Source organism: Salmo trutta, chromosome 27 (genome assembly GCF_901001165.1).
Source record: "Salmo trutta chromosome 27, fSalTru1.1, whole genome shotgun sequence".
Taxonomy (NCBI): Eukaryota; Metazoa; Chordata; class Actinopteri; order Salmoniformes; family Salmonidae; genus Salmo; species Salmo trutta.
Window position 1 is genome coordinate 20,344,078 of NC_042983.1, and position 13,648 is coordinate 20,357,725.

Here is a 13,648-nt window from a genome sequence, read left to right on the forward strand (position 1 = left end):
TTCTTCGTTTTCTTGAAGTCAGTCAAAGTTCCGCAGCCGAAGTCTATTGCTGCGTTCAAATGCTAGTCGGAACTAGAAAACGGACTTTTCTGATTTAGAAAACTGACTTTTCTGATTTAAATCGTTGAATGAGCCAGCTGATTAACTACAATCGAAAATGTCCTAGTTTCCTAGTTTCGACTAGCAAGTGAACTCGGCATATGCCACTTGGTCGATGATTGCTCAACAGTACTTCTCCTAGTAGAACTAGGAAACTCGGAAATGTACGACTTGCTAATTGGTTGTATTTATACACCTGCCGCGTTTTTATTGAACTAGAGAAGCCAGTTAAGAACAAATTCGTATTTACAATGACGGCCTACCCTGGCCAAATCCTAAACCGGACGACGCTGGGCCAATTATGCGCCGCCCTACAGTATGGGACTCCCAATCACGGCCGGTTGTGATACAGTGCCATAGACCGCTGGGCCACTCGGGAGCCTAACCAATTAGCAAGTTGGGAATTTCTGAGTTTCCTAGTTCCGACTAGCACATGAACGCGGCATATAGACTGGATTCTTCAATGAAGTGTTTGACATCATTCAACAATAGATTACTAGTTTTCATGCACATTCTTTCACTTGAGAAATACTGCACCAGTTAGTTAGATGTAAAATTGTGCACATAAGCCTTCCAAAAGATTTGGTTCGGCTGGCGCCTAGCTGATCTCTGCTAGGTGAACCGAACGAGACCGCAAAGCATACTCCTTTAAAAAACCTTCGCTTGAAAAACGAGAAATAGTTTGTCCATCTTGAGACACCGTAATAAACTCTAAATTAAATCAAGCTTTATTTATTTAGCACATTTCAGACACAATGTGCTTCACATAAGAAACGAATAAAAACAAAAATATTTTGGGAGCAGACACTGAAAATATATGGTCTGGAGCTGTTTTTTCAGGTGGCTAGTATACAGTATATACACAACAAAATGAAAGCATCTAGCAGCACCCACCCATAGCACGCGCTCCAGCAGGTATATCTCACTGGTCACCCCCAAAGCCAATTCTTCCATTGGCCGCCTCTCCTTCTAGTTCTCTGCTGACAATGACTGGAATGAACTGCAAAAATCACTAAAGCTGGAGACTCTTACCTTCCTCACTAGCTTTAAGCACCAGCTGTCAGAGCAGATCACTGCACATAGCTCATCTGTAAATAGCCCATCCAAGCTACCTCATCCCCATACTGTATTTATTTATTTATCTTGCTCCTTTGCACCCCAGTATCTCTACTTGCACTTTCATCTTCTGCACATTCTACTATTCCAGTATTTAATTGCTATATTGTAATTACTTCTCCACCATGGCCTATTTATTGCCTTACCATTCTTATCCTACCTCATTTGCACATGCTGTATATAGACTTTTTTGTACTGTATTATTGATTGTATGTTTGTTTATTCCATGTGTAACTCTGTGTTGTTGTATGTGTTGAACTGCTTTGCTTTATCTTGGCCAGGTCGCAGTTGCAAATGAGAACTTGTTCTCAACTAGCCTACCTGGTTAAATAAAGGTGAAATATATTTTTTTGCCTGATGTCAATCAATATGGATGGGTAGAGATGTGTCATATGAACATTTTGGTCTCCTCTTCTCATTCAAAGCTAAGCAACAGCATGGATATATGGTGAATAAGTTAAAGGCTAGGGAAAAAAGTGTAGGCCATCACACTCAACTGGTGAAAGTAGTCACATCCCATGCAGGCAGGAATTCTGACCTCTCTGTTCCCATAGCATAGCTTACTATTGCCATCCCCCCAAATCGACCAGTTTCCCTGTGTTTTCCCAAAGGTCAATTAAACTGGTAAGAAAATATTACAGATTGGCATTCCTCCTCAATGCAAAAAATGTAGGAGGCCAGGTTAGAATTTGAGAATCACAGCTACCATGCCCACCGGTGTCAAACTGTGTGTCTCACATCCTTCCTAATTGAAACAGCATCCCAAGACATGATGACAGATCCTACAGGCTTTCACAAAGAAAACTATTTAATTGAGATTTTGCACTTGGTGAGCCAGAAGATGACAGGTTCTTACTGTCCCCACACACTTCCTCTAGAGAGGGATGTGAAGAGAAGGAAGACCTGAATGAGTCAGATTGTCTGGTTTTTGTCTGGTTTTCAAGCACAGTCAGTCGCAGACAGAACATCTAACATTAACACACAGCATGGTGTTCGTATGGAGCGTGGACGCAGGTTTGATCTCCCTGAACAAACAGGTAATACACACATCGCTCACATTTAGGTTCCTGTTTTAGAACTGCTGTTTTCACAGGTACAAAGTAAAAAATCTGCACAATATTTTAAATATTTAGTGTACAAGAAATTCAAAACAAGATACCAAAATTATATAGTGGCCAAACCAGAATTCTCAGGATAAACAGATTATTTTCTTTGACCATTTGGAAGAGGGTGAGTGTGCATGCTCCTTTGCTGAGAGAAAGCAGAGGCACTTGGGGACTATTTTGTCCCAATGAACAAGCATTCAATACTCTCCAGTAATGAACTGCAGTGGTATAGAGGACTACAGCTCTTCTCCCCCACACAATCTTCACACCAGTAACTAAAATGACCATCTCTACATCCACACTATTTGTAACTGGCCTTGCTGTGAGGAAAGACAGACATGAAGGAACAGTATTTCAGGATGAATCAAATATGGCTCAGTTGGTAGAGCATGGTGTTTGCAACACCAGCATGATGTGTGCAATGCCAGGGTTGTGGGTTCGATTCCCACGGGGGGCCAGTCCAAAAAAATAAAAAATAAATGCATGAAATGTATGCATTCACTACTGTAAGTCGCTCTGGATAAGACCGTCTGCTAAATGACTAAAATGTAAATATACACTACCGTTCAAAAGTCTGGGGTCACTTAGAAATGACCTTGTTTTTGAAAGAAAAGCAAAACATTTTTCCATTAAAATAACATCAAATTGATCTGAAGTACAGTGTAGACATTGTTAAAGTTGTAAATGACTATTGTAGCTGGAAACGGCAGATTGTTTTATGGAATATCTACATAGGTGTACAGAGGTCCATTATCAGCAACCATCACTCCTGTGTTCCAATGGCATGTTGTGTTAGCTAATCCAAGTTTATCATTTTAAAAGGCTAATTGATCATTAGAAAACCTTTTTGCAATTATGTTAGCACAGCTGAAAAATGTTGTCCTGATTAAAGAATCAATAAACTGGCCTTCTTTAGACTAGTTGAATATCTGGAGCATCAGCATTTGTGGGTTCGATTACATACTCAAAATGGCCAGAAACAGAAACTTTCTTCTGAAACTCGTCAGTCTATTCTTGTTCTGAGAAATGAAGGCTATTCCACGCGAGAAATTGCCAAGAAACTGAAGATCTCGTACAACACTGTGTACTACTCCCTTCACAAAATAGCGCAAACTGGCTCTAACCGGAATAGAAAGAGGAGTGGGAGTCCCCAGTGCACAACTGAGCAAGAGGACAAGTACATTAGAGTGTCTAGTTTGAGAAACAAAGTCCTCAACCGGCAGCTTCATTAAATAGTACCCACAAAACACCAGTTTCAACGTCAACAGTGAAAAGGCAACTCTGGGATGCTGGCCTTCTAGGCAGAGTTCCTCTGTCCAGTGTCTGTTCTCTTGACCATCTTAATCTTTTATTTTTATTGGCCAGTCTGAGATATGGCTTTTTCTTTGCAACTCTGCCTAGAAGGCCAGCATCCTGGAGTCGCCTCTTCACTGTTGACGTTGAGACTGGTGTTCATTAAAAAACAAAGACATTTCTAAGTGACCCCAAACTTTTGAACGGTAGTGTATGTTTTTCTGGGTGAAGGTCATAGTCTGAAATGGTGACTACAGTTGAAGTCAGAAGTTTATATACACCTTAGACAAATACATTTAAACTCAGGTTTTCACAATTCCTGACATTTAATCCTAGTAAAATTTCCCTGTTTTAGGTCAGTTAGGATCACCACTTTATTTTAAGAATGTGAAATGTCAGAATAATAGTAGAGAGAATTATTTATTTTAGCTTTTATTTCTTTCATCACATTCTTAGTGGGTCAGAAGTTTACATACACTCAATTAGTATTTGGTAGCATTCCCTTTAATTGATTAACTTGAGTCAAACGTTTCGGGTAGCCTTCCACAAGCTTCCCACAATAAGTTGGGTGAATTTTGGCCCATTCCTCCTGACAGAGCTGGTGTAACTGAGTCAGGTTTGTAGGCCTCCGTGCTCGCACACGCTTTTTCAGTTCTGCCCACAGATTTTCTACAGGATTGAGGTCAGGACTTTGTGATGGCCACTCCAATACCTTGACTTTGTTGTCCTTAAGCCATTTTGCCACAACTTTGGAAGTATGCTTGGGGTCATTGTCCATTTGGAAGACCCATTTGCGACCAAGATTTAACTTCTTGACTGATGTCTTGAGATGTTGCTTCAAAATATCCATGTAATTTTCCTTCTTCATGATGCCATCTATATTGTGAAGTGCACCAGTCCCTCCTGCAGCAAAGCACCCCCACAACATGATGCTGCCACCCCCATGCTTCACAGTTGGGATGGTGTTCTTCGGCTTGCAAGCCTACCCCTTTTTCCTCCAAGCATAATGATGGTCATTATGGCCAAACAGTTCTATTTTTGCTTCATCAGACCAGAGGACGTTTCTCCAAAATGTACGATCTTTGTCCCCATGTGCAGTTGCAAACCGTAGTCTGGCTTTTTTATGGCGGGTTTGGACCAGTGGCTTCTTCCTTGCTGAGCGGCCTTTCAGGTAATATCGATATAGGACTTGTTTTTACTGTGGATATAGATACTTTTGTACCTGTTTCCTCTAGCATCTTCACAAGGTCCTTTGCTTTGTTCTGGGATTGATTTGCACTTTTCGCACCAAAGTACGTTCATCTCTAGGAGACAGAACGTGTCTCCTTCCTGAGTGTTATGACGGCTGCGTGGTCCCATGGTGTTTATACTCTCGTACTATTGTTTGTACAGATAAATGTGGTACCTTCAGGCGTTTCGAAATTGCGCCCAAGAATGAACCAGACTTGTGGAGGTCTACAATTTTTTTTCTGAGGTCTTGGCTGATTTCTTTTGATTTTCCCATGATGTCAAGCAAAGAGGCACTGAGTTTGAAGGTAGGCCTTGAAATACATCCACAGGTACACCTTCAATGACTCAAATGATGTCAATTAGCCTATCAGAAGCTTCTAAAGCCATGGCATTATTTTCCTGAATTTTCCAAGCTGTTTAAAAGGCACAGTCAACTTAGAGTATGTACACTTCTGACCTATTGGAATTGCTGGAAAAATAACTTGTCATGCACAAAGTAGATGTCCTAACCGATTTGCCAAAATTATAGTTTGTTAACAACAAATTTGTGGAGTAGTTGAAAAGCAAGTTAATGACTCCAACCTAAGTGTATGTAAACTTCTGATTTCAACTGTATATGCACCATTTTCTAAAATTTACTCTGAGCTTGATTGTAAAAGGTAACGGAAGCACGTCTTTACAGGGTAAGAGAACATTGACACATTGAAGATTCATGTTCAGGGTGATTTTAGGACACAATCCACAAAAGACTAAGGTGGATCTGGAATTTATCATGCAGAAGTTGACAAAGGAAATACAGTCTGTTTTCAACTCAGTTATCAACTGATCTGAAATGGAAGGGGGAATGGTATCCTTCATATTACAATCTCAGCCTCAGTATCAGCATGTCCGAGTAGCTAATAATACTGACAATTAGATAAGGACAATTGTATTCCGTCTTCTGTAATGGTAGAAAGGGAAGGACAGGAGAAGGGTGGATATTCTTTGAAATTCTGAAACATAGAAAAGGGAGTAATTTGAAACCATGAAATGATCAAATACTACAAGTAGGTTTTTGTACAGAGAAACATTCATATATCTATGAAAAAGACAAGGTTATGTTATACAGTGCATTTGGAAAGTATTCAGTTCAGACCCTTTGACTTTTTCCACATTTTGTTACGTTACAGCCTTATTCTAAAATTGATTATGAATTTTTCCCCTCATCAATCTACACACGATACCCCATAATGACAAAGCAAAAACAGGTTTAGAAATTTTTGCAAATGTATTTAAAATAAAAACTGAAATATCATATTTACATTGGTGGAGTAATGCAGAGATGGTTGTCCTTCTCTAAGGTTCTCCCATCTCCACAGAGGAACTCTGTCAGAGTGACCATCGGGTTTTTGGTCACCTCCCTGACCAAGGCCCTTCTCATCCGATTGCTCAGTTTGGCCGGGCGGCCAGCTCTAGAAAGAGTCTTGGTGGTTCCAAACTTCTTCCATTTAAGAATGATGGAGGCCACTGTGTTCTTGGGGACCTTCAATGCTGCAGAAATGTTTTAGTACCCTTCCCCAGATCTGTTCGACAGACAATTCCTTCGACCTCATGGCCTGGTTTTTGCTCTGACATGCACTGTCAACTGTGGGATCTTATATAGACAGGTGTGTGCCTTTACAAATCATGTCCAATCAATTGAATTTGCCACAGGTGGACTCCAATCAAGTTGTAGAAACATCTCATGGATGATCAATGGAAACAGGATGCACCTGAGCTCAATTTCGAGTCTCAGCAAAGCGCCTGAAAAAGTATGTACATTTGCAAAAAATCCTAAAAACCTGTTTTCACTTTGTCGTTATGAGGTATCGTGTGTAGATTGATGAGGACATTTTTTTATTTAATCAATTTTAGAATAAGGCTGTAACCAAATGTGACAAATGTGGAAAAAGTCAAGGGGTCTGAATACTATCTGAAAGGCACTGTAGACACTATGTAACAACCTGCCCAGTTGATCATCAACTTTATGTTGATTGTCATTGATAAAGTATTGAAAGTGGTACTACGTAAATGTGCTCAGATCTTCTTAGCACACAGAACCAACGGTTCTAGAACAAATAATCTCTCTAGGAATGAGGTGATATTAGGGGGAGACACCTATTACATAAACAAGTAGTTGGACATAGTCTTTTGTGGGGAAAATGGTTGAGATTCATTATGTGTCACTGGCAGTGTAAATCAATAAGTATCTCTGCCCCATGGACAGTAAATTGCATCTTAGCTTAACACTAAGATACCCATAATTCATGCTGCTTTCTGACAGATCCCTGTACTGTAATATCACAGTATGCTTGTTTATCCTTGATTTATCTGTCTTGAGACTGTGAAGATCTGCCCTGCTATTTATCTTCAAGACCTCTCATTGTCCTTAAGGGCTGAATTATTTGGTTATCATTAGATGATATTACTGGTACAGTGGTTCTTCCTTTAAAAGTTTTGAGCTTATGCCGCGACCGTTTGTGGTAGATGGTGGCAGATTGTGGTAAATGGAGTCATTCTGGCAACAATGGCTAACACTTAAATAACGTGCCATAGAATTTTGCGGCACTCCGCAAGCTGTGCTGCAGTACACCGCAACTTTTAAAGGAAGAACCACTTTATTGTTTGCTTAAAAAATACTGTAGCGATCCTCGCTATGTGAGCCACGTTACAATTTCCACCAAGTGGGTTCACCCTATTGGCGCAATGCATAGGGTGTTTGCCTTTGTTTGTGTTTGCGCCTCACAGCCGCCATCCCACTTTTGACACCAGTGTAGCGAACGGCAGGGCAGGGAAGAAAACCTGGGATGCTGGCGTGAAAGGCAAACACCCTATGCATTGCCTGGATGTGTGAGGAAGCTGAGTAGGCCTGGACGTGTTAGGAAGCTTCCTGTTTGGAGGGGGCAGTGTAGTGATCCTTGCTATTTGAGCCATGTTACAATTCCCAACAAGTGGGTTAGTCGTATTGGCTCGATGCATCGGGTGTTAGCCTTTCACACCATTGACCCTGGTTCGCTGCTCTGCTGTTTGCTACAATACATGTAACAGATATGAATGTGGAGTAATTGACTATGCTTGAACATTTCCCCATATCTGTTACAAGACAGCAAATAGCAGTCTGTCACCTAGGTATTCATGATCGAAAGACATGTTGTATTCCCTTCAGTTCTCATTCATCAGTTCTCCAAAGACTGCTCTCATTTAAAGTCAGGGTGTCACCCAGAATCAATGCGCTCTTAAAATCAATGCTTTCTGAGCTATAGCAAGTTGACAAGTGTGGAAAGAATATTAGAGGTATTGGTAGGTACTAGGCATTCTCCACTGCTACAACCCTGTCCTTAGTCTAATTATTCACTCCATCTCTCACCCATGCCAATTATGTCCCAAAACTATTTATATTGAGGAATGATCAGCACAGTATTCAATATCCCCCTGAAACAGCAGTCCCACACATGAACCACAGTTGAAATAATCCTTGACACCAACACTGGGACACAATCCTATAACTCCCATGAGGCTGTAAATTACCCTGCCCTAGAATGGAGGCCACAATGCCTCTGGCTCTCAGGGATTACAAATAGCCCCTTCCATCCAACAGATCACGCCTGACATTGAACTCACCCTGATGCTGCTTTGTTCTAATCGGCCTTTATGGAACACCTGAGATGTATTTTTCTAATTGCTCCTCATGATAAGCATGAAATAAAAACAAGAATAAAATGTATTTTAGCATTGGATGGTCTAACTAACTGTATTGGCTAGAAGAATCAGGAGACAGTCAAGTCTGCCAGGGCTGGACATTCAGTGTCTCATATCAAGTTAAGACCCTTCTTTCCCACTCTAAACCCCCAGTGTTTCCACGACCAGGTGGCTTAGAACAGGACAACTCAACCCGTCATGATCTTCCTGAAGCATCTGGACAACCCTCCATGAACTCCTCATGATCCCTGCATCTTTACAATATATAGCCTGGGGAGTTACTGTAAACAACAGTATTATTCGAATTTATGATATGAAATTCAAATTAACAATGTTGCTTTCATTGTAATGGAGCAGTAATCCTTTGATCACAACACAAATACAAATACACAAATAATGTCGTTTTGCAGCCTTGCATCATTGTGTCTCCTACTGTATATATAAAGTAACACAATGAGAAACAAAGGTGAGGGGAAAAGAAGAAAAAGCAGCACAAAATATTAGCATAGTAAACCGGTTTTTAGTGCTTAGTTGTACTGGTGTAATATAGAGCCCTTTAAGGCTGACATTTTGTTTAGCTGTAATTGAATCAAATGTTCAGAGCCCGTGGTATTGAGGGGAGCGAGGGAGAGATAGGGGGAGAGAGAGAGGGAAATAGAGCGAGAGATAAAGAGGGAGAGAAAGAGAGAGCACAAACTGCAATAGGGTTTATTAAAAAACTATTACGTTAGCAGAATTAAAGGTATAATCCATCTACCATGCATTAGATCTGCTGGTTGTACACAACTAATTCATATTAATGTTCCAAATCTCCTTCCTGTTCTTCTTCGAAAGTGGATCAGTGGAAACCGTCTGGCCTCGTAGTTGGTCATATAGGCTTCATCTGCAGTTATTTTTTTTTATTTAACTAGGCAAGTCAGTTAAGAACAAATTCTTATTTTCCAATAACGGCCTACCCCGGCCAAAACCTCCTTTCACCCGGACGACGCTGGGCCAATTGTGCACCGCCCAATGGGATCGAATCAGGGTCTGTAGTGACACCTCTAGCACTGAGATGCAGTGCCATAGACCACTGCGCCACTCAGGAGCCCCTAGCAGTTCAGTGGATGTAATGGCTATCTGTAATATAATTGTCTACTTTATGTTCAATAGACAGATTTTATGCTTTTAATAGGTGATGTTTACAGCAAAAAGTAACACCCCCAACACCAAATTGAGGCGGTGAATTTCACATCTGAAAATAGTACACTTATTGGGGAAAAGGATTGGCAGGATGCAGATGGCAGCATCCAGTATGATGGAGCAGAAATTGACAAGTTAATAGTGATCCTCAGCAGCCTAGTTTCATTTTCAGGCCATATCCACTGACACATGGCAGATAAGACCAGCTGGTTGCTGAGGTTCCTGGGCACAGTAATAGCCAAATTAAGAGCTTATTCAATTTAGCACCTGATGATTTGAAAGAAGTCATCTGTCTAATTTCATCATAAGCCTCATTGTTAGTCTGTACCAGAGCATGGGCTTGAAAGCAGGGAATAATTGTTAATGGTTACGTTGGCAATGAGATTACTGGTGCAAAAATAATGAATGGCTTTGTACATGCTCAATGAGCAGAAACATGCAACAGAAAAAGAAGAGATTAGTTGAAATAGAGTTTGGGGTTATTATTCCTGTATAAAACAATCAAATCGAGAAAGCATGACAGACAGGGTTTTGGAGGTACATTTAGTATGGAAGGCCTTTAGAATGGCCACCCGGACCGGCAAACATTCTCTTTACAGTGACTCAACCCCGTTTTGTACCTTTTACTCTGCAGACAGATGCAGAGCCAGAGTCCAAATCCCTTTCAGACTGTTACTGTAGAGCAGGGCAGTGTTGCTGGCTGCATACAGGCAGCCCTCAGTAATACATTTAACACTTCCACTGGGGAATGTCATTTTTCTGCCACCACACATGGGCCCTACATGCAGAAATGCACTAAAGGAGAACTCATCAGCTAGCCCATACTACATCACCTGTCTCTAAGGGAAGACATAAACTAACAATTTATAATCAGAGCATGTTAATGGTAGGGGGCCATGGAAGCCCGGCACAGGGAAAAAGAAGGACAACATCGAGAGAAAAACAACAGCTACACTGTTATCAGATACCCTGACACATTAATGGCACAATGTGTCAAAACCTTGTCTTCTTCTTCACTTCACAATCTAACTGATTTTCAAAATATTTCAAGAGGGGACTGACTACTACCCTATCCCTCGAACTTCCTCAATCGTGAATATATTCACCATGTGCCATGTTGTTGGAGGAAATGTTTGTGCGTTCTTGCATTCAATGGCTCTGAAATGTCCTGGCCTTGAAAGCAGGGAATAATTGTTCATGGTTACATTGGCATCTGCTACTGACCTCTAAGTTAACCAAAGTGCTGTGTTATTTTTATCATTTAGAGCTTGTGAGCTGCCATAATACTCTATGCTGGCTTTTGTCACAAACTTTCAGGTCAAACATTTGGAATAGTAATGTTTACAATATTTACTTGAACTGACTGATCTTAGTATTTTTTTAAATTTCGTTTAAAGAGATAAGTAATTCCAATACTATAAACGCGTAACAAAAAACTGTAATATGACAAAGTTATTTTTCAAACAGATATCTTCGCTATTTCCAGAAGAATACCCTGTGATAAACATAAGTTGTTTTTACACAGAATGATTTATGACCATGACAAATGTAGCAAGTGCATCTGTTCAAATCATTACTGATACGACCCAATAAAAGTGGAGGCAAAACCCACTGTTTATCACTTGGAGAGAGAGAATTATATATCACTTGAAGAAAGCCAGCTGAGACTGACAGTAGGCTTCATCAAACACTGGCCCTTTGAGCTATTGTATTATAGGATCTCGCTGTGGAGGAGAATTGATTGTACATTCGCAATCACTGAGCAGCCACAGAAAAATGGCAGCTGCCAGGATCATACTTCAGACTCTACCCAACCATTCCTCTGATTTACACCACCACAGAGAACAAAGTTGGTTCATTGTAAAGCATATTGGGATCTGTTTATTCATTCCAATTATTCCACTCTGTGAAACAGATCTAATAAAAAATATTCCAAACAAATGATCACTAGACTAAGCCTATTTGCCAAAATCAGTAATACCGGGTCCTTAGCCCCAGGGAGCCACTTAGCGCTCCTGTATAAAAGGCTGACTAGTTGACATGGAAACCATCTTCTGTAACTTGAGTGTGAATGGCAGTGCTGGTACCCACCTGTCCTGTGCTAATCAGTTGTATTGTCCACAGGGTTGCAAGTTCCGTAGACCTCAGTCATATACTGAAGTATAGTAGCACCATGTTGTAGAGGGGAGCACGGTTGGTTCACCCGCCTTTCAACAAGCCTTAGTGATAAGCCTCATTACTTTCTATTGTAGTTCTAACTGGCAGCTGATGCTGAAGACTCCTCTACTATTCTCTCCAGAACTCATAAAGGCTTGAGGACCTTATTTTAGCGATTCATTACTATTTTGACAGACAATCATCGTGTCAAATTAATAGATAATGTTCTTTGCATGCCGACAGTAGTTGATTATTATGAATAGATTAATTCTTCGGTGCAGTTCCTCAGACACAGACTAATCCTAGTCCTGTAAAAAGCAAGCTCAATAGAGAATCTCCATTGAAAATCCCTTTAAGTCCTGGTTTAGGCTTAATCTGTGTCCAGGAAACTAGTGTTTGGACTACTCTCATGAATGACTTTACTAGGCATGATGTGGTCCAACAACAACAAACAACCTATCCACATTCTCACAAGTCAAATAAAACAACAAGACGAGGGAGAAGAAAAAGATGTGATAACATTACAGTGCCCTCCTCAGTCTAGTAGTCTGATTACTTTATTTTGCTCAAGTGTTTAATTCAACCATGCCAGGACCAATGTCAAAAGGAATTATTCAATCACCACTTGTGAGGAAGGCAGATATATCTAGTGGAGCTGCATCAGCTTCACCTTTCAGTTTCAATGCAATCAGCGTAACATCATTTATTAATGTGACATGGGTTTTTGTGGGCCAGCTTAAGCCATCTAGAATATAGGAACAACATCTACCACATTGCCTTTGGGTCTGTTAGATGGAATTTGGGTTGACAGGATACTTTGCCCTCTGTTACTTCTGGCCTCTCTTCCTGCAACTATAGACAGTGACGCAGAACACTGTGTCAAGCTTTTACAGTGAGAGGACAAGAGGTGAGAAGGAAAATGATGAAATGAGACAGAGAACCAACCAATGTGCTGATAGGATTAAAGACCACCAACAATTGAAGCTCACCAATGTGTATGGTGTTGTAAGGCACTGCAAAAGTATACAAATAAAAATAATATCTAGCCTTCTTAGATTTTTTAATGTAATCAGGTGTCATTATTAATCATAATCATAACTGTTTACATACAGTGCCTTCAGAAGGTATTGATAACCCATGACTTATTCCAAAATTTGTTGTGTTACAGCCTGAATTTAAAATGGATTAAATATTTTTTTCCTCACCAATCTACACACAATAACCCATAATGACAAAGTGAAAACATGTTTACACATTTTTGCACATTTATTGAAAATGAAATACATAAATATCTCGGATACATAAGTATTCACACCCCTGAGTCAATACTTTGTAGAAGCAGCTTTTGCAGCAATTACAGCTGTGAGTCTTTCTGGGTAAGTCTCTAAGAGCTTTTCACACCTGGATTGTGCAACATTTGTCCATTATTCTTTTCAAATTCTTCAAGCTCTGTCAAATTGATCATTGTTAGACAACCATTTTCAGGTCTTGCCATAGATTTTCAAGTAGATTTAACTCAAAACTGTAACTCGGCCACTGAGGTAAATTCACTGTCTTCTAGGTAAGCAACTCCAGTGTAAATTTGGCCTTGTGTTTGAGGTTACTGTCCTGCTGAAAGGTGAATTAATCTCCCAGTGTCTGGTGGAAAGCAGACTGAACCAGGTTTTCCTCTAGGATTTTGCCTGTGCTTAGCTCCATTCTGTTCATTGTCTTTCTTCCTTCTTTTCACTCTATCATTTAGGTAAGTA